Consider the following 23320-nt stretch of genomic DNA (forward strand, 5'->3'; position numbering starts at 1 on the left):
TACGTTTCTTCTCTTTTTTTTAATAAATTACTAAATATAGGTATTTTTCTATAATACACACGCACACATAGGTCTCTGTCCTCCAATGGGGGCTCTAAGCAGCTGCCTAATCTACTTACTGGGGTAAAGTAATAAATAAAAGAAAAAGAGGAGGAAGAAGAGGGACTTAAGAGAGATCCTCAATTTCGAAAGCTAATTTTCATTTAAAGTACTATAGTATCCTTTAAGTCACTTTTGATCCTTGTCCGCTTCACTTATCTATCATTTTCTTCTGTGGAGCTTGATAAATATAAAAATGTTTTCAGGATTAATGCATGGGTTCGCAAGCTGTGCATCAGGAGAGAAATTTAGTGTCTAATCCATTGAGCTGCCATGTGTGTAACACTGAACCTCATTTATCTGGTATTGCACTTACACCAGTTTAATACCGCTATATTAAGTAAATACCATTTATAGTCGACTGAATCTGTCTAAAGCTCTCTCAGCCTTGAAACAGAATTTTTACTGTATTGATCTGTAAAGTTACATAATCAACACTCGTAGTAATCTGAGCTGTGTTCAATTCAGTTGCCGTTTTATTCTCATTCCCGTAAATATGAAGTTTGTAGGTTTTTATTCGAAAGCGACATTTAACCCCTTAATGACAAAGCCCGTACATGTACGGGCTCAAAATGCATTGTTTTCAATGGGTTTAGGGACCGCCTATTGTCCTTAAGGGGTTAAATTGGGAAATATCCTCGATGCCAGCTGAAATTTAAAAAAAAAAGTCCTGAATTTCTAATTTTGAGCCATTAACAAACTTAAATGAAAATCTCAAGCGTTGAAATAAATAAGTATGAAACAAAGTGGAGTACAGTCAATTTGATTATAAATTGGGCAAAATGTATCAGAACAGCAAAAATCTGGAAACGGAGGTAGGAATTAAATCCAAACTCTGATGTCAAACACAAAATTTCCTGAAATGGCCGTCGAAACATTTTTTTTTTGCAGGAATTTCCACAGGGTGGTAATAAGTATTTTCTCCCTTTTTCAGAAATTGTTGATATATTAAAAATAGGTCAACACAAAAATCAATATTGCATTATTGGTCCAAAGTCCATAGAGTAAGATGAAGAGTCATCATTTATACCTGCCCGTTACCCAACGCCTGTGGACCCCAACCCCAGTTACCAGGCAGCTGTTTTAAAGAATATGACAATTATTTGTTGACTTCTAACCATAGGTCCTGTTTGCCCAAGATTTTTTATCTTGAGGAACTCAACTACTTAATAGGTGAAGTCTGCCCCTCCTGTGGTTGAAACCTGGGTTACTTGCCACCTCACGCCCCAATTATATCCTAAAGTGGTTTACAATGGGGGGATAAAACTATGCAAGATGAGAGATGCTTAGTAAATAGTGAACTGTCTGTTCCCATTCATGGGCAAAAACACCATACAAAGAAGGTTTAATATCAACTCACTCTGGACAGAGAGCCATTCAATAGCCTGTCATAAATGCACATTTTGCCCACATGGGCCTCATCAGTGGGGTACATTTGGTACAAGAGAGCAGGGATGTCCATGTCTGAACTCACTTTTCCATTTGAGGTGGACCCCCAAGAGATCCTCGAATGGCAAAATGCTTAGAAGGATCCCAATTGGGCCCAACTATTGAGGCCCATGGAAGCTAAGACATGTCCCAGTGGTTGTTGGTTCTCTCATGCATATGAAATTTGCCTCACATTTTGGTTCTGGATTGCCTTGTGGGAGGATCAGACTGATATGTGGATTTTCTTCTGTTTTGGCACAAAATAGCTAAAACTTGAGATGCTCCCAAGCAGTGCTGCGCTGTAGGACAGGAATTAGGCTGTTGTACGTCCTTTGTGAGTTATCATCAAATCTCTTTGTATGGAATTTTGGCCTTCAGGGATTTCTTAAGGTCCACCCCAACTGGAAAGGTGAGTCCAGGTATGGGCTTTATTATGCCAAGGGGTATACCTACTTGACCCCCACTTGATAAGGCCATTGAAGGTTAAAATATACATCTGGTGCTGTTAGTTCTCTCATGTAGAGGAAATTTGTTTTGCATTTTGGTTCTAGACTGGACACGTGACAGGCGCTGACTGATATGTCGATAGAGACTTTTCCTCTGTAATGGGAACTAAAATTAGAGATAGTCCGAAGCGGGAAAGTCCATCCTCGACTTTGTATTTGGTATTTGTATTTTTCGTTTCTGCTGATTTTTTGACTCCACAGAAGAGAGCTGGAAAGAAACGATTTATATGGCATTAAGTCCTCTTGAAAGAAAAAGGATTACTTAAACTCAAATACATTTAAAAGGACTGGCACACATCACTTTTCCTAATTACTGATGAACCGCTTACAGCCTTACCGAGGAAAATACTATATGTACTGCAAAGATCTCCAGGAAAAGTTACAAAGCAATCAGTCTATTTCCACCGTCGGCAATTCTAGATTTAACGTCCAGGGAGAGAAGATTAAGGTCTGTTTTTTGTTTGATTATCTCTTTTGTGTTTAACGTCGTACATGATTTGAAATAAGGTTTCTAAGTCAGCTGCACACCATGTAAAGGCGTATAAAACAAAGGTTATTCAGTGAATTAAACCTACGGACGAAGCTCTTCTTACAAACACATTTATAACGCACCTTTTATATAGTATCAAGAAAGTGTTTTCAGCTTCTTATATTAGAAATAACACAAGAACATTGTGCATATTAAATTGCAATTATACCTTAGACAGCTACAACAACCACATAAACTATGTAGTGATCTTAAGATATTTTACCATAATTAAATATAATAATACAACCTACGAGGGGCTCCATATTCGCATGCATTGCTTACAAAACAAGATAATACTGAGTTTGAAATACTGAAGTGGTTTCATATTTTTTATTACCTCCTGACCAGGGGAGGGCTGGCAGCCTAAGGCCTGGGGGGCAAGTCAAGTGAAGTGGCTCCGCCCCCTTGCACTCACCTTTCACCCCTCACGCTGCTCCAATTACTATGCGCCCATCAGCCTGCTAGAAAACTTATCTAAACGGCCGGTGGCATCAGCACCCAGTGGCCGTTTAGATTAGATTTCGGGCGGCCTGGGGGGCAATTGCCCCCCTGCCCCCCGGCCCTGCTCCTGACCTGTTGGCTATCACACCGTATCACCTTCAGTGACGGAACAATCCTTGGCACTCAATCCCATTATAATAGACCGCAGAATATGGTCACTAATCATTAAAAAACGAAGAATAGTGCATTGATTTACACAATTCACGCCATATCACCTTCCAAAATCTGTGTTTGGTGTGAAAAAAACCTGATTGGTGTTTTGGCTAATCAAGAGTCAGAGCCCTGACCTCAACCCTATCGAACCCTTTTGGGGTGAACTAGAACGGAGATTGTGAGCCAGGCTTCTTGTCCAACATCCGTGCCTGACCTCACCAATGCTCTACTGGATAAACGGGCAACAGAAACTCCCCAAAATCTTGTGGAAAGCCTTCCCAGGAGAGTGGAAGCTGTTACCGCTGCAAAGGGGGTACTACATATTAATGTCTATGAATTTAAAATGGAGTGTCATAACAGTGCCTGTTGGCGTAATGGTCAGGTGTCCCAATACTTTTGTCCATATAGTGTGCGATAGATATGTTTGTTGTGTCCCACTGGAAAATGCGTGGGGGCATTCTGCAGAATCGTCCATGTGCGTGTACCCCTTTTCACATGTCCTCTCTATTATTACATGCCTCTCTATTTGCTGTCTAGGAGATGTATTAGGCTGAACACATGCCCTGACACGTGAGATAGCTACCACCATTAAACCAGCAAGTCGTCTGTACTCGAAGGAACGTGAATGGCATTTAAGAGGAGGCTCTCTCCATATGAAGCATCATTTCACCATGTTCCACTAAGCCAATCGATTTCATTTCAATTATAAACATTACCATCTGTAATTACAGCAAGCACTTCTTGAATTGTTTGCTAAAAGGTTTATGTAAATACTAATTATTAGTAATTCACAGATACTGATAGGGCTTAAGTGCTGCTTCGGGCATCTCATAATCGTAGATTTGAACAAATTTCAGCATGACATTTTAACTTTGCTGTTGCTTTCTTATAATGTACTATGTCAATCAAGTGCAATTGAGGAAATGTAGCTGGGAGGAGGCAATCACAATTATGCAGTTTTCTATACATTAGCCCTATGGAATGGAAGCTTGTTACAAGAAAATTGATTTTATTATAACAAATGTTCTGAATAATAATGTGCAGAGCTGCTCACATTTTTCCATATGTTGATAATACCTTTAATCATTTGAACGTCAATGCAAATAAACAATGTATCTAGCACTCTTGGCGTTAAGTTCATGATAAAATATTTTGGGCTGCTGATTGTTTGTGTTTTGGTCACTTTGGGCACCCATCCAAACGTCCATCAATTTCCTGTTTCCATACCAGTATTACAAAAAAAAAAAAAATATATACAGGAGCAACCAATCAGGAAGCAGGAGATAAGTCACATACCTTGGATGGAGGTAACTGCCCTTATAGACATCTTAAAATCTGTAGTACTTGTGATATACAGTACGTGTGATACAACATGGGCACGTGCTTTATTCATTTTTATTTAGTATTTATTACTTAATATATATTTTTTTTAGATCACAGTGCCAAATTTCATGTTATTGTGGTCTAAAAAGAGCTCTATATTTAATAATACAAAGAATGATGTGGAATGCCGCTGGAATCTATAAAAGCTAAGGTGAAAAGTTTCTTTTTTGACTTCCGCACAAAGGAACAAGCTATTGTGGGGCATTTTTATCTTAGTTAAGGAGGAGCATATTTACTCCAAGACTTGCCTAACTGTAGCTATCTCATGCTGCAAGGAAGGTGGCGTTGGTGGCTCATCCAGTCGTCGACCAGATCACCAAGCCATACCTAACTAAGGAATGGAAGAAAAATAAGATTTGTACTGTGTGGTTATCTTCTCTTTTTAGATTGTAAGCTCTACTATGCAAGTCTAGCCACATTGTATTTTAACTAATTCTAATCATTCACAGCCTGCCATAATTCCCTGTGGTACTACATGACAGCATATGTTGGAAGATTCTTCTGGGCGCTGCTCTACTGCTAGTATCCAAAAGATCCGCTAATGTTTCAATTCCCATTGGATTGTAGCAATGATTTTCGCATGGCAGTTGACTGACCACTAAAATTACCATGTTAAAAGGGATTAGTATTCATCCCAGTCGGAAACACATCACATTCAAATACCTAAATTCTTATTTCCACCTCTTTCTCTGTGTGAATGCAATTTCGAACTGGCCAAAACACGTTAAGGATGGCTATTATAAACCTGTAAGATTGGCTGCTATTCATATTGACATAAAAAAAAAATTCTGTCAGTTTTCCTGCCAATCTCATTATTGACCTAAAGCATTGTTCTTTTTTTATTTGGTTTTCTACAAGAAACATTAAGGCAGAGTAACGAAAAAAAAAAAAAAAAGGCTGAGAAACAGTTGATTTTCATACAACTAAAATGGTTATTACAGAAACACCTGTGCCTTTATTTTATTGTTTAATCTGAATACAGTTCGACCGGTTACTTTTTTATATTTTTTTAAATGTTTTTGCTGTCATGAGAGCCCTGAAGCGGAACGAATGAGGTTTGGATCTTATTCGGCTTTCCAGTGTTACAACGCAAATAGCTTTTTTTTTTAAAATATTTTAATTAGACCATTTCGGTACATTTAGTACCTACAAAGAAAAATGACAGAATACTGCGGCAGATACACAATTAAAAACAAGGCCAATTTGAATTCTCCTGAGAACTCATAGCTATGTCCAGAGCCAAAATGTATTTGTTATGTAAGAAGAAACTGTCAGAAAATACCAGGTTTAATTCAATTTCTTCTCAATTTCATTTTAAAACATGGACAACACTTACTAACGCGAGTTGAAGGTGTAACAGGTCGAACCCAGAGATGGGAGCAATATCCGTGACATATAAAGGAGTCATATGGTGATCTGTGGCAATTCTGCCAGCACAGATATACATAGACAAGATATCTTGGCCTAAGCTCTGCCATAGTAGGCCACACAGACACCATGAACGAGCCGAACCCCACTGTGGTCTTCATTGTCCTCCTGAACACTAGGTAAAATGCAAGCTTGGGGATAAAAATTTACTTGGTACTATGGTAATTTACTCTAAATTTCTCTGAACCCCACTTGCTATATTACATTGACTCAATGGTCACTCAAGCAGAGGTGTGAACCATAGTAACTATGGAGGGTTTTGGCGCAGTGTATCTCTGGCAACCTCCCCAGATCCACTTTCCTTTAAGGCTTTTCTAGGATTCATTTGTCCCTGATTATTGGAGTTCCGTGTTCTAAGTATATGGTAGGACCAGTCATGGTAGGAACTGAGGATCTTGCTCTATTAGCATTATGATCCATCCATGGTGAAGACTATCAGTTTATCTCCCATACATTAGCTCCTCCTGGATGAACACAGCCATATGTGCTTTAAAATTCAATACAATGGCCATGACAGTCTTCCAAGGTTGTTTTCCAAGCTCATGCATGATCACTAGTTATGGATCAACATAGGTGAGGCAAGAGAATATATTTGTTTTGAGTTTAGATAGGGATTATATAATTTGTGTTTAAAAATAGCCCAGTATATTTTTTTTAACTAGATTCCTATTTTTAGGGTTCCTTAATCTCTGGTTGTGACCAACATTGTACAGGCCCAAAAGGCAAAATACATACTTAAATGAAAAATAAGAAACGATGGACCGGGTGCAACGTGTATTCCGTTTCATCAGCTGTTTGGAATCTCTTTTACGTTCAAGACCTATAAGATGACACCTCATATGGATAGACTGCTTGCTGCCTGCTAGGACGCTTATTAGAAACATCACATTTCATGAGATCTTTGCTTGACTACATCTGTAAAATTAATGTGACTTGATATTTCCACACATCTCGTTTCCCCTCATTCGTGTCACAGCGTGAGTCCGTTGCTTCCTTTTCATGGGGCTGGAGAAATTCACATTTGCACGACACGTTCTTAAAGAATATAGCGCTTGTTGATTTGCAAGGCAAATGGAGCCGTGAAAAAGAAAGGTGTGGTAGAAAAAAAAAAAATGCTTTTGTTTAAGTATTGAGAGTATGTCGTGTAGGTTTTATCTTTTGTCATCATAGCATCAGCTGTGTGATGTCGTTGCCGCGGCAGGAAACAACCTTCTGTTTAGGTGTTTAAAATCTTTACAAATGAACATCTGTCAGTTTGCAGAAATTCCACAAAAGAATCCCAGTAGCACCAATTGCAACATTATGCGGCGTTAGAAGTGACAGAGCGAACAGAACTGACTCTAGGGAGATGGCGATCCTCTATAGCAGCAGTTTGTAGAGTGATACCCACAACACAGAATGCCATGTTGTGAAAGGAAAAACATCTGATATATTTTAGGTTATCAAGGATAATCAGTAATAGTATCATTAAATCGATGAAACAATGTTTCCACATCCAAATCCTGTTAAAAATTCAAGATCATTTGTTGAGTCGAGCAAAACCTGAGGATGGGCAAGCATAAGCAGGGCCGGCCCTACAATGGAGCCGACTGGGGCAATTGCCCCAGGCGGCACTTTTGAAGGGGCGGCACTTTGCCTCCCCAAGCGCTTTTTTTTTTTTAAGCGGAGGGGAGAGAGGGGCGCCGAGTGGTTTTCGCTTACCCGCTCGGCGCCCCTCTCTCTCTCCTCTGCGGCGAGTCTCCGTGCTCTGCCACGGGGCCGGCTTGTAATGCTGAGCGCCGGAAGTGACGTCATTATACGGCACCGTGGCAGAGCAGGGAGACTCGCCGCAGGACTGTTTAAAGGAAAGTCCCCGGGGGGGGGTTAGGGTAGATAATGGCGTCGGCGAAGTTTAAAATGCCGCCCCCCCGGCGTCGGCGGGGGGCGGCATTTTAAACTTCGCCCCAGGCGGCATTAAGTCTTGGCCCGGCCCTGAGCATAAGCTTTCAACAATGGATCATGATAAGGAACCAAAAGGAGCAAATATAGTCAAACTGAAATTTGTGATGAAATCATGTTTGTTGCAGTACTGTAATATGTAAACAAATATTTGCCTTAAATAAAGGGATAATGGGTCCCAAGTATAAAATGGAAGCTTTGAATTCATATATAATGTACAGTTACTCTCTACCAGCTAGGAAACCAAAACCTTAAAGCTGGTCTGTCGTTTTCCCAAAGTCTACATGCTAAAGTTCTATGCACTAATTAACCCCATGTAATAACTTTTATAGATTAAAGTATGTGATGTAGGTTTATGAAACTCCCCTTCTTTTGTGTATCTCATGACAACACCATTTTGCCTTCCTTAGGATCTGCGTGATTATTCCTCCTCATTAAGTTATCTCTTCTAAATTAAGTTACCGATTGTTGTTGATTGCTTCTGGCAGCGAGAAGGAAGGTAATTAATCAGATATGCTACTTCTACCACCAGAAGATGAAGATGCTTAAACGAAATGGCTTTACAACAGTAGCTTGATTGACAAACAAAAGCAAAAGTTTGATGAATGCACGGTGAACATTCAAAAAGACAGCGTCTAGAACACTGAAAAGAAACTAAGGAGGTATGGACTCCTCGTTCACCAGGGACCATGTTGGAAGGGATATTGGAGCAGTCATGATACATGAAATGTGGAGGAAGTGATACTTTATTATTATTTTTATTATTATTATTACTATTATTATTATTATACCTTATATTATACCTTATATATTATCTTATCGCATTAGCCCGAGACCTCTGTAATAACGTGCATGTCTTTTACAGTAGCTCTTATATAATCACCAAAAACGAACAAACTACCAAAAATGGTAGAGATACGTGCACTGTACATATATAAACACCAAAACCTAATGTAAGGAGAGCACGTAAGGAGAAAAAGGTATATACAAAGTAAATCTTTATGAGACAATACGATTTAAATATATTTAAAAATATAGGCACATATAGGAAGGCACCTATGAACAAGGGCACAGGACTACAGGAACTAGGATGGAAATACGTATGTATATGAAGGCACAAATAAGAAACACAAGGATGACCACAGCGATAAAGTAAAAAGGAACAAATGAAATAACATACAGCAATGGTACATCGGTGCTCAAAAGTAATTAACCAAACCTAGAAACAAGGCTGAAAACAGCAAAAAGCCTGGTGATGAATGGTGCCAAGTCCAAACGTACCAACCCCAGCGTACGTTTCGCTGCAATGAGCTTCATCAGGGGGCGTGGCTAACAGCGTAACTGGTATACCTATTTATATATCTGAGCAGCCAATAAAAATGACACATGTCAGATCGACACATGCCTCATCAAATCACACGTACCCCAGCCATAGGGTTGGATATACACACACCTGATGAATGATGGCGGTGATAACAAACATATCACCTGATCAACTGTGGCTCTTATATAACAAGTTTGAACGAAACCCTAATTATGAGAGAGGCTAGCCTGATTTGCAATAAAAGCAAGTGGAAGTGAATACTGAAACATGAATTCCTGCAAAATGACTCTTTAAAATAAAAACACACAGAATAAACATAAATGATTAAAATTAGATATTAAGGCTAGATACGTTTTATTGTTCAAGTATCATATGTGTAGATGTGTAGCCTGTGTCCCTAAATGTTGTAGTAACGTTGTCCTTATAAACTCAGCAATGTAAGGCATATATGACATGGAAGGATGGAGTCTCCTACAAGATCAGGACAACATGTTTGTGTTGGCATACTTTAAGGCAGCTATAATTTCTGAGTTTTCAGTACAATCTCTGATTTTTCTTTTTCCGTGTGGAGCCCGGTGGGATTATCGTCCATCATATGTTGTGTGGCTGCACTATTGAACTTTGTAGGTTAAATCGAACCTCACTGGGCAGTTGTGCGTTTGTGGGGATTTTCTCTGTGGTGGTATAATTATCCAAAGGAACAGGCATTTACGCCTTTGAATCCCATTTCCACCGAATAGAAAATTGTGTACGGCTGAGTTTAATGGGGTCCATTTAGATGCTAAATATACAGAACATATTTGGGCTAGAACATTCAATATTGGATATTTGATGTTTAGTGCATAGTTTGTTTTGTTGCGTTCAGATCTCCTTTGAAATATGGCTTAGAGTAAATAATGTATTTATTTCGGAACATGGTTAATTTTTCACAATATATATATATAAAATATTGCATACATACCGTATATATATATATATATATATATATATATATATATATATATATATATATATATATATACAGAACAAAGCAATATGTTTTGTGGATGAGAGTATATTAAAATTAAAAATTAAAATATCCATACAGCTCTATTTGTGTGGTTATATAGGATAACATAATGCTATAAGGCTTTAATTATTATTTATTTTTACAAAAACAATGTTTTCTCAGCAATAGAGGGCTAAATTCAGACCACCAAACCAATAATTTTGTAATGTTTTATTTACACAAACATTACGTTTCAAATCTCCGATTCTCAGTATATTTCCTACTGTGTTTGGCCATTGGGATCTGCTTTGCCTTAAATATAAATGATGTTGCGTAATATTCTGATATATCGATGAAAGAAAAAAAACTAAAAATATTTAAACCACAAAAAAAATGCAATTGCTTTCATTATTTGGAACCTCCAACTATATTTGGAACCTCTAAGCTATTCTATTTTATATTGAAAAAATATTTTTCTTTTTTCTTGAAGAGGATGCCTGCTATGGATATGGACATCGAAGTCATCCTGAGATGAACTTTAGTGATTTGTTCTTTTGTTCATTAAATTAATTTGGTTGTATTTCTTACATGGTGTATTTGAGAACATGGTGTAGGCTTGGCAAAAAAAAAAAATCCTATCCACATTAGGTGAAAGCGATCCTCCTTCGTTCGCAATCCATCCGTATCATTACTGCTTTCTATCTCAGGTTCGAAAGAGAGTTTTCTTTTAAAAAATGCAACATCAAAGATTTGCTACTTCAATCAAATACAATTATGGTTGAGTTCCTAATTGTGGCACTTCAGCTTTGAGGTGCTGATAACATTTGAACCACCCATTCACACTGGAAAAATAACATTCAACTTTTTTTTTTAGATTGTTTTTGATGCAGAAAATGTACCCAGAAGCAAAGAAATTCAAATAAATGCAAAACCAAAAAGCGTTTTAAAACTTCTACCCGTTAACCCCTTAATTAAACCCATTGAAAACAATGCATTTTTAGCCCGTACATGTTTTGTCATTAAGGGGTTAAACTTCTATTAGATTTTTTTATCTTGAAATCATATGTTTTTCATTAACATTTAACAAAATAAAATATCATTTTTAAGGTCATTTAATTCACTTGTATTTCTACATTATTTTTAAGTATTTTCAAGCATTATTTTTAAGTATTTTAACACTTTTTTCTCATTTTCAGGGGCTGTCTGACGTCAAAATGCTCTGGGTAGTAGGAATGGCTATTATACCTTAAAATGGCCACAAAAGTCAAGGCAAAAGACTAGAAGAGTTTTCGAGAGATGGTTTTCGTAGTATTGTCATGCAAAATGTGACTTTTTCATTGTTTGTGTTATTTCTCTAAATATATCTAATTCTTTTTTTTTTAACGGGTTAGAAACAAAGTTGCAACCAATAAAAGATATTCTTTCTGCCCTGTTATTCTCCTATTGGTTATTTTCTAAGTTCTAATTTAGAACTCTGACGGAAATTATCTAACTATGGCCATTCTTGGTTGAGGTTGAGTAAAAACACAATTTCACAACTCACATTTTTTTTGTAAATTTGTTTTTATTCCTATTTTCCACATTTCTACCAACACCCAGTCCATATTAATATTTAATCATGACATTTACTTGAAACATTTGACAGTTTAGCTACAAAGTGTGTTTTAGTAGCTTCATTAGAACAGCCATTGATTATCAAGGAAAGGAATGTTTTTATTAATTATATTGGATACCGTCAGCAAATAATCACGGCTTTAATAGTTTACTACAATTTCACATCATATCTAAGCATTTATAATCCTATTAAACCGTCATTGTGACTATAACCACATTTTTCTTGAGGATTATTACATTTTAGTACTGGAAATATATGAATAAATGAGTGTCACAATTTATTTATTAAGCTCAAAAATTAAATATAAATAATAAATTTAAAAAAAACTGAGAAAGCTAGACTTTCAAAAATAAATACATGCCATAAAAATAGATAAACAAGCAGAGTACTATTATTTATTTCCTACATATAAACTGAAATGCCAGATGAAGTCTAATTTGTTTTAGGGACTACACAGATGCCTATCAAAATCCAATCATTGTGTTGGCAAAGGTCTTTCCCAATGCTACATTTTCTCGAAAAACATCATTATTTTAATATGTAAATTTGATTTGGGGATTGGAGGAGGGATCTCATTAGTATGTCTCTTACACATTTTGGTTTTCTTATAAGAAAAAAAGTCAGAGAAAGTACGTTTTGCCTAACAGCTGGATTCTTTTTGTGGAATCTTTGATCAAGACCTTTAGCAAGCAGAAGTGCGTAAGCAGAGTATATGTAATATTAGGGCTGCAACTAACGATTATTTTAATAATCGATTAGTTGGCCGATTATTTTTTCGATTAATCGATTAATCGGATAAAAAAATACATTATTTTAAATTGAAGAAAAATTGCAATAAAAAACGTACAATTTACACTTTCATCTCTTTATTGCAATGGCCTCTCTCTATTCACCTTCTTATTTTACTGACATAATAATAAAAGCTACAAGAACCCAAACACAGTGCTTCTCAAACTAGGTTTTAATACAAAGTTATTAGTAAATATTAATTCATATGTTAACTATTTTTCATATTTAATAAAAACTGAGAAAAAAGCCTTGTTTAAATTTTTTTATTTACCAAACTGCCCCCAGTTATGCACATCTGACCCCCAGCTTGCCACTCTGCCCCCATATATGCCTTATACCTCTTATATGCCAGATTCCACTGTGCCCCCTGATATGCCGCTGTGCCCCTGATATGCCTTATACTCCTTATATGCCAGTGATATGCAACTGAGCCCCCTGATATACCTTTTACCCCCAGATTTGTTTTATGCCCCCCTGATATGCCTAATATCGATGTCTTATACCCCCTATATGCCACTGAGCCCCCTGATATACCTTTTACCCCCAGATATGTTTATGCCCCCTGATATGCCTAATATCCATATGCCTTATACCCCCTATATGCCCTAAAAATTCATAATACCCCCCATACACCACTATAACTCACCCATACACCACTCTGGCTCCTCCCCCTCCCATACACCACTCTGGCTCCTCCCCTCCCATACACCACTCTGGCTCCTCCCCCTCCCATACGCCACTCTGGCTCCTCCCCCGCCCATACACCACTCTGGCTCCTCCCCTCCCATACATCACTTTGCCTCCTCCCCCTCCCATATACCACTCTGCCTCCTCCCCCCCATACATCACTCTGGCTCCTCCCATACTCCACTCTGCCTCCTCCCATACATCACGTTGGCTCCTCCCCCTCCCATACATCACTTTGCCTCCTGTGAACCTCCGTTTCTGACAAGACACCAGGGAGCCGGGTAGAGAGGCAGAGTGGCGTATGAGAGGGGGAGGAGCCAGAGTGGTGTATTGGAGGGTGGCTCCCATACACCCCTCTGACTCCTCCCCCCTCCCATACACCGCTCTGCCTCTCTACCCGGCTCCGTTACTGAAGGCACTTTCATTGCAGCTTCATAGAAGCCACAGTGTAAGTGAAGTGCAGTAACGGAGTCTGTCTGTGCGATGCAGACCCTCACCGGCCATCAGAGAGGATGATTCTCTGTTAGCCGGTGGGGGTTTGCATCGCACAGACAGACTCCGTTACTCACCTTCACTTACACTGAGGCTTCTATGAAGCTGCAGGGAAAGTGCCTTCAGTAACGGTGCCGGGTAGAGAGGCAGAGTGACGTATGGGAGGGGGGAGGAGTCAGAGGGGTCTATGGGAGGGGGGAGAGAGACGGAAGTGAGAGACCGGCCGACAGTGAGGAGAATCCAGGTCCCCTGCAGCGTTGCGGGGGATCTGGATTCCGGTGTTATAATCCGATCTCTGTTTGAGGTCGGATTATATAAAGAGAGGAGTTTTTCAGAGCATTTGCTCTGAAAAAAACCTCTTTTTATAATCGATAAAAATCGATCCGATTAATCGATGATGAAATTCGTTGACAACGATTTTCATAATCGATTATTATCGATTTTATCGATTAGTTGTTTCAGCCCTATGTAATATCACATTGTATTACTGGAATTTACTAAACTACAAAGATAATAAAACTGCTTTTGGGGTTTAGCTCATGTTTTTCCATACTAATAATTAGTTACTTTGTTGCTGAGAGAAGAACTCCATTAAGCGTCACCATTGCTAGCCATGTTTTTGTTGAATTACAAAGCAATATAATCACTACCTGTCAGCTATCAATGCACGCATGACCTGGGTTTAATAAATGAATATATAAAGTCAGGGATACTCAAAGATTCTAGGTGTCCTTTGTGGACACAACCACCCAGTCCCGACTATATTTGGTAAAAACAGGTCAATTTCCTAGCTTATTGCCATAATTAGTCCCTATTAATAGACCATCTTAGATATATTGAAACTCAGAGTAACAAATGGACCTTTAGATATTTTGTTTATGAAATATGTAGATACATTTTTGATCAATCATACCTAGAAATAGGACCTTCATAATTGTGGTAAAGTCACACAATGGCTACTTTCAAGAGGCTTTCATCTCCACTATTTTCATGTAATGTTCCCATTGACATGGGTCAATGGGTCTTCCTGGAGTAGCACTTTGTTTTAGGTGTCTTCTTCAGCCTAGTGCTTCACATGCAATCCTGTTGAAGATTCACGTATGATCCTTAACAAGATCTTGCGTGCATAGGACAAGTCTATGATTGTTCAAATAAGGTCACATGGAATGCCCTGTTGCATAAAACCAACCCTGAGCCCATTTGGGCCCTAAAGCTGCTCTATAGCATGAACAGGACATCAGTAAAGCTGCATATGGCAGCAAATGGGATACCAAGACACAGCGCCAACTAAGGTGACCTGGCTGCTTTCTTATTAGGTTGAACTCTTTCGCAAACCTGAACTCACATCACTGCGTCTTATCAGATACTAATATTTTGAAGGCATTCCAAAAATCTAACATTTCCAGACACAAACCGTTACGATTTTGTGTTATCTCCATAAATTGCTATGCGGCTCCTTTCCAAAAATACGATTATTCCGCCTTTGACAGCAGTTGAGTAGAAGTTGACAGAATCCAACATCCAGCATTTCAGATGAATCCACATCCTCACTCCATTTTAAAGAAGAAAAAAATCAGTTTAGAAGCACACTGAGGATTCAAGTCAAAATGTTGTGCTAAAAGTTGTCACAGTCCACTCACATATTGATGTTTCTAGACAGAGCAATCACCTGGAATGTTTTTTTTTTTCCATGAGCACAGAGCTAAGGAATAAACTATCCACTTTCCCAGCAAGATTGCTTGTACTCTTATGTTTAAAGGTGATCAATTTCTGTTGAACGATTTGGTCCATCTGCAGTCAATAGTCTATCACTTGTACAAGCCAGAAAAATAGCACAAACACCAGCACATTATTACTCTACCGGGTGTTCAGTAAGAAGAATTGCTTTTTGCAGCAGATAGAATGTATCATCTTACCGCCTGTGTCTAATAACCACAATGTATCTTTTTTCTGTCTATACGGCAGAGCTGGGTGAAAAGTTTGTTCCCGCTATGGGATAACCGCAGAAATTTCACAATCCTATCATTTAAGAGTTAAATCCGACGGGAACAGACACATCCCAAAATATGTTCCTGTCAATCACAACACGAAAACAACATCACAACTTACATCACGCAAAAGCACGTTGCCTCAAAGTAGTTTGCGGAAAGTAGTTTCTATGGGGGCAGAAAATAAGTTTAACCCCTTAATGACAAAGCCCGTACATGCTCAAAATGCATTGTTTTCAATGGGTTTAGGAACCGCCCATTGTCCTTAAGGGGTTTGTTTTTACCAAGCTATTCTGTATGGGGTTGATGATTGTATTTGAAACCTGGGAAACCTAGTGCAATAGACGGCTTTGATTGGTGGATACAAAATTCATGTGTTTAACTAATGCTCATACATTATTATATATTAAATACACATACAGATATATAATACACATTACAAATAGGTCATTCAAAATAACCTCTCAGACTCATCACTAGACCTTTACACAGACCAATTTGACATTCCTTCTACAGAAGGCAGCAGATGGGTTTATGGAGGCCATTCCTTTGGCAGATATACCAGTCTCTGGGCTCCATCTCTCATGTGAAAAGAAATGGTGGCCGTACGCTGTTTTCTTTCTCGACCTTGCCTTTACATCTAACCATTATCTAGGATTTACTGACGAAATGTGTTATTCCAATGGCTCTAATACTAATATTTGGTCACCTGCATTCAAACAGGGATATCAACCATGAAATACTTGTAGCAAAAGCACCAAATACGAGTCTTAGATACAATCATAGCAGTGTAGAATAGGAAAGAGTCATCTCTAGACTGTGTGACTGTGATAATCTTGGAGCAAAAACCCAGAGACTCTGGTCAAACAATGAGAGTTCCCAAGTATGATCATAAAGAGGAGACAATGTTCAGTGAATTACAATTGAAGTGGGTCATGTCAATAATAAGTATGTAGAGCAAGCAGCTCTAGTTATAGTTGTCTGCATAATACATGAATCTTGAAGGTGTTTAAGTAACTAAGGGAGTAAGGAATTAAGAAGACGAGATATGTTTATTAATTAAACAATATCATTCATAGACATATTTAATGTGATACATTCATGCCCAGCAAATATTCTGAGCTTCTAGGAAAGGGAGATCAGGTGAGGAAAGAGGGATTCGGGTCCCGAAGAAAGACTACACCTCTTAGAGAGAGATACTTGGCACATACAGTATGGATATAGATAGTCAGAATGATTTTTTTTTTACGAAGTATTAGATTTAGCTAATTTTCATGCCGCTGTGTGTTTAGCAGCAGGGAGCTTGTTTGCTTGTTTGGCTTTGAACTAATGGCTTGTATCTTTCACAGACATCTTGCGTTTAAGTGCTGAAGCATAAAATCATACATGATTAATTTACTTGCCAAATGGTAAATGACAAGGGTATACGCCTAAAGTTTCATTAGCTAAACAGTTATGAAAAACTTGCCAAATTCGGTGTAAATCACCTGTGTCAACTCATTTTCCCTAAATACATTGAAAAAAAAATGGCATTGTAGAAGCATTACGATTAAAAACTGTCAATCAAACTGTCTATTATATGTATTCCCTGTCTCTTGGTAAAGTGACTGGTACTGTCAAATGGATTTTTGTTGCTAGTAGTAATCATAGGGTTAACGTCATGTGAACTGCATTAGAAGTTCTTGATTTAATAATCTCCATCTTGAACTGCTAATAAGGTATGTGGTGCTAACCTTTATTTTAGCAATTGAAAGAAAAATGAAAATTGACATGAAATTATTCTCCTACCAGACATGTTTTTTTCTGCTTTTCTGGCTAATGTAAGCCAAGCAAAATACCAAAAGCATGTATTTAAAGTGATCAAAGTTATACATGTAGCTAAAACAATTTGATGTGCAGTAAACAACAAAAACTAGACTTGTGCATTCAGATTCATACAAATTGATAATTTAATGCAATTAGCTGATTTCATCAACTCATATGAATTTCTGAAAAGGAGGCCACACCCCCACAAAGCAAGCAAAAACGAAGCAAAAAGCTCAGAATTTTCATCCAAAATCTGCAAGCTCTCTCACTTTATCACACTCTCAACCACAATCTCTCACACTCTTGTCCTCATTCACTCTCTCATATACTGAATATCTCCATACCTTCTCTGCTGACCACTTTCTGTTCAGTGTCTCGCATCTTCTTGCTCTTCTTTCTTCTTTTTTCTCTCTTCTTTCTTGGTCCACTTCTCTGCAGACATGACCTCCCAGCAAGCTTCTGGTGAAGTCCTTTCCTCCGACTGGAGGGTCGGGGTAGAGGATGTCACCAGATGCTCCACCGTTTTGTCCCTAAGACTGTGTGAAATTCAGCCAAAAATGACGGCGCTTCTGGTGACGTCCTCTCCCCTATTGGAGGATTGTGAAAGATGGTGTCACAGGAAGCTCTATCATTTTGTTCTCTGGAAAGTTAGGTCTGTGGAGATAGGGATGAAGAAAAAATACAGAAGAAAAAAGAGAAAAAAGAGAAGAGGGGAGAACAAGAAAGATGCAAGACACGGAAGCGGAAGTGGTAGAGAGATATTCACAGCGCATAGAGAGTGAGAGAAAGAAAATGAAAGTGTTAGTAAGAGTGTGAGAAAGCTGGGGATTAAAGTAGTTAATTAACTTGGTCCTCAGAAAATATTTCCCAAGCTTGTCCGGACCATTATGGAAATATCAATGTTTCTGTTAATAATATTTTGTCAGAGACCAGTGAAGGATACCTTGGCATTGGGGGAGTGTATTTCTATGTCCATAGTGCATCATTATTAGGATTCATATTGGAAGCCATTGGAATCCCATCCATGCCATTGGCACGTCAGCTTTTTTACACAAACTTGCCTACTAGTACAAGGAAACATATTGCAGCAAGCAGGCTGCCTAGGGGAAATACAATATTTATGTAAAAGGAACAGATGTCCCTATTATTTCCAATCTGATAGACAGGGTAATGTGTTTGCAGATCTATGTACTGGTAACCAGCAATGTCCTCACACCCTTGCTTTTCAGGACAGATGATTATTCCATTAAAAATGGAAGAAATATTTCTTATGATCTACAGTCATATGCTTAAAGCGACCCCTTGCTTGTAAACACGGTTATAAATCTTTCAGTGACCATTTTTTTTTTCAGCGGCCATCCAGCTGTGCTGCCCCTCTACACAAAGCTTCCAGCGGGAAGATATTGATGGCTTTATCTGTATGAAATACATCACCTGCATTCTTAGGAGCGTAATTTTGACAATATATATGATAATAGCTGTCACACATCGCTGGCAGAAGTGTTGAGCTTTTAAACCACTGAACAAATTGCATTTTTACCTTATTTATAACATTGCGAAGATGGTATAAAGATGGCAGGCCATCCAACCATTTCGCCCATGTTTACAAGACTCATGAATCACAGATTTTTGAAACTAAGAATATCTGAAAAAAATCAGACTACGTTTGCTCTGTAGGAAACATTTTCCTTTAAGGTGTATGCACATTTGGTCTTACAACAGATATAACTATTCAATACAGGGGGCCTAGAGTATTTTTACCTTCCCACAAATATCCGGTAAAGGGTTGGTGGAGAGGACTGGAAAAGAAGGTAAAGTTTTTCAGGTGTACATAAAGAAAAACTTTAGAGCAGAAGTAAAGTATTATCTTTCTTTCTTTCTTATGTCTATTCACTAAGGAGTTGAGTGGTCAGTAGAGTTAAGGGTTATAAGCTAGCCAAACTGGACCAGTTCAGTGACATCTGCAAGTTGTTTGTGAGGGCCTGCAAGGGCATACAACGTTAATTCTACAAGGTTCAGGAGGGGGCATGTGTGGGCATGCACGTTCAGTGTCCGCCCTGAAATGAGCAAAATTATGACCCTCCTTATACATTAAAATACGTTATTAAACAAAAAAAGGTCCCAGGACCCCCTATTAACCATGGTGGGGCTGATAATTGCCCTCCCCTTTGCCAAAACATTTCCACTAAACAGAGGTAAACTAGCCCCTTACTTATAAACTAGATTTCTTTAAAACAATAATACAGCCTGTAAAAGAAAAACCAAAAGCTACATGTATGTTTATGGAATGCACTTAATCATGGTTTAAGCTGAGAAAGTGACAGTTTTTCTTGAGCAGTGGGGCATGCTACAATAAAACTCTCTCTCTAAGAGAAAGAGAGAGAGAGAGAGAGAGCGAGAGAGAGAGAGACATAGAAAGAAATATTCCTCCAATCAAGGGAGAGGGTATAGACGGAGGCTCCGCCCTTTTGCAGAAGCACTCCAAGAGACCAGGTTAACAGAGCGGATACCATGGAGAAGCAGACTAAGAAAGAAGACAGAAGAATTGAAGAACAAGAAGAGGTAACACAAGAAGCAACGCGGTGGAAAAGAAGGTTGAAGGAGAAGGTAGGGTGATGTTGAGAGGGAGCGTAAGAGAGTGTAGGAGAGTGTGAGAGAGAGAGAGAGAGAGAGAGAGAGAGAGAAAGCAAAAGGGACAGAGACATAGAAACACAGAATTTCACAGCAGATAAAAGACTTTCAGTCCATCTCGTCTGCCCATTTCTCCTGATCTAAGACTCAGGTCTTGATCAGTCCTTGATCTTGTCCTTGACTCAGGATAGCTTTACGCTTATCCCATGCATCTTTAACTGCATTAGCCGCTACCACGTCTGATGGGAAGCTGTTCTATTTATCCACCACACTGTAAGTAAAGTAAAACCCCCTTACATTAAATCTAAATCTCTGACCTTCTAGTTTGACAACATGACCTCTCTAACACTTCTCTTCCTGTGACTTAAACACCCCTCCTTTGTTAAGTGTTTCTAGCACATCTCCTCTTCTTCTTCATTCCTCCAAGCTATAGATAGGTATTTGGCCTGTCCACTTAAGAAAACAAAATATCAGTTCCTAAAATGAAATAATTATACCTTGACTTAGATAGATACATTTTTTTTTCATATAAATATTTTAGCTGATCAACTTCATTACATCAAGAACATCTAGTGAAACATATTAGTTCCCACGAGCGAAAAAAAAGGTCTTGTCGAAATTGCTAAGCACTTCAAAACGTTGGCATTGTTTAATGAGAAATTGTTACAGAGCTTTGAACCTTCACATGAAATGTGGATAGTTTGCCAGAAGCATTCGATGAATTATAAAGGTAGAAAGAAAGCATTCCTAATTATTGTTTGTGAATATAATTTGCATTTTCAAAGCCGTTACATTATTAAGATCACCCGAACAGGCTGCATATCTCATTTCAATCTTAATGCCTGTAAATGATAAAATGGGATTAAAAATTGTTTGCAAAATTACCTTCGAAATGATAAAAATGTATGCTTGGTCACTCTGTGCCATTTTGGAATCAGAATAAGTAACGCCAACTGCGAAATGTAATAATTTGAAAGAGGGAAAGTCGGAGAAATGTATTCCGGCAACATTTCCAACCATTTCGCAATGTGATATATTACAGATACGTGCCACGTTTTTTAATGAGACCAGTCGATGTTAAACTCCATAAACAGAGTATAAACATAAAGAAAGAAAATAATTGTAATTTTCAAACCTTGCTTTTGTATTTTAGGCATAAAATTGAACAGGGACACATAAAAATGACTAGCGGCCGACCATGGAGCGGGAAGCGAATGGAAGAGCTGTCTCAGGTCTGGCCTAGGGTGGCCTCAAAGGTAAACATGTCACTGACAATACATTATTCAGGATTAGTTATAAGGCATAATGAAAATGCTGAGTTTAAAACACAAAACCCAATAGCCTATACTACGGTGCATCCTTGCTTGGCAGCTTCTCAAATTCGAATTCTTTCGTTCCATTAAAGAGGAAAAAGATCTCCATCCTGCCCAAGGGCAGTACAGAACAAAAAAGCTTAGCAATTTTTTTCTGTGTGATGAGGCAACAAACAACCCCAGATGTATCTTTCAGCCTTCATGGGCATTACGAGTGGGGTCTAGTTGGTATCCCTCTAGCAAGGAGGTCCATGTCTGGACTCACCTTTCTACTTGGAGTAGGCCATCGGAGATCTCCTGAAGAACACTTAATAGACTTTCCTACATTGCATCCCTGCACAGGAGCATCTAATAATTTTGCTTTCTTCTGCCATTACAGAGGAAGAATTGGCATACAGTATCAGTCTGATCCTGCCACAAGAACAGTCCATAACGGAAATCCGGAACGGAAGGCACATTTCTTCTGTACAAGGTCACCAGCAAAAAAATCATGCAAAAAAAGGCTGTTTTTGCCCTTCAGGAGATCTGTTTACATTTCTAAAATCATAGCCGCGCACACTGCCTGTTCTGCTAACGCGAACTGCTTTGTGTAGCTGTGAAAAGACAAATCCTTTAAGTGATTGTCTTCTAGTCAGAGCCCAGGGGTCACATATGGGTAGTTTCAGCTTGACTTTACTTCAACATCTCTTTGGAATCACATCTCTTCTATTTATCCCCCCCCCATGAAATATTGCTCCATTTTGTGTGAAACATTCCAGAAAGGTCTTTTAAGTGCTTTATTTTTCTACATTTTTCGACATTTCTAGGTCCAAAAAAATGACATCATGGAACATAGTCTACGTACGGCATCAATCCAATTGTTCAGAGCCGTGAAAAGTGGCCCACACCTCATATCTCAAAACAGCTTCTCTCGTTGTGGGAAAGTGCTTCTTTAGCAAGTAAAACCTTGTATTTAATGTACCTATACAGCGTTTTAACATCCTTTATTATTTTTTTTACTAATTAATCTCTGTTTTAATTACACGTCTTACAAAACCACAAAAGTAAATCATTCACTGCGCGGTATGCAAGTGACTGCCGACAAATGTTCCTACAGTTCTGATATGATCTCCAATTAAGGATTTTTATATCTATGGTTTTCTCAGTGAGGAATAACTATTAACTATTAATAATCTGATGCTAATTAAACAGACCCTTTCCATGTATCAATAAATGCTAAGGAGTATTAAGCTACAATGATAAAACATACATAGTGATAACATAACGACGGTTCTGTTCATGCTAAATTAATAAGGAATATTGAACTACATTAACCCCTTAATGACAAAGCCCGTATACATGTACGGGCTCAAAATGCATTGTTTTCAATGGGTTTAGGGACCGCCCATTGTCCTTAAGGGGGTTAAATATTTTGAGTTGATAGACCAAAAAAAAATTAAATGAGCAGAAATGTAAATTACATAATTGTTGACTAGCAGGGGTTCCCAACTCCGTTGCTCCCTTTAAGCCATCAAACTGTGCAGGTTGTCAAGATATCCTCACAAATGTCCCATTTCTGCCTTAACTTACACGGTGGATCTGTCAAGAAGATTAAGTGAGTGATTAAGCCTCCTGTGCTCTTATGATGCCGCACGACGAACGGGATTGTGGAGATCTACTGGGGACCAGAGCGGGGAGGAATAAAGAAACTACAACTTTTCACTTTCCACAAAAGTAAATTGG

This window comes from Spea bombifrons, chromosome 9, assembly GCF_027358695.1.
Source record: "Spea bombifrons isolate aSpeBom1 chromosome 9, aSpeBom1.2.pri, whole genome shotgun sequence".
In the NCBI taxonomy this organism is placed as follows: Eukaryota; Metazoa; Chordata; class Amphibia; order Anura; family Pelobatidae; genus Spea; species Spea bombifrons.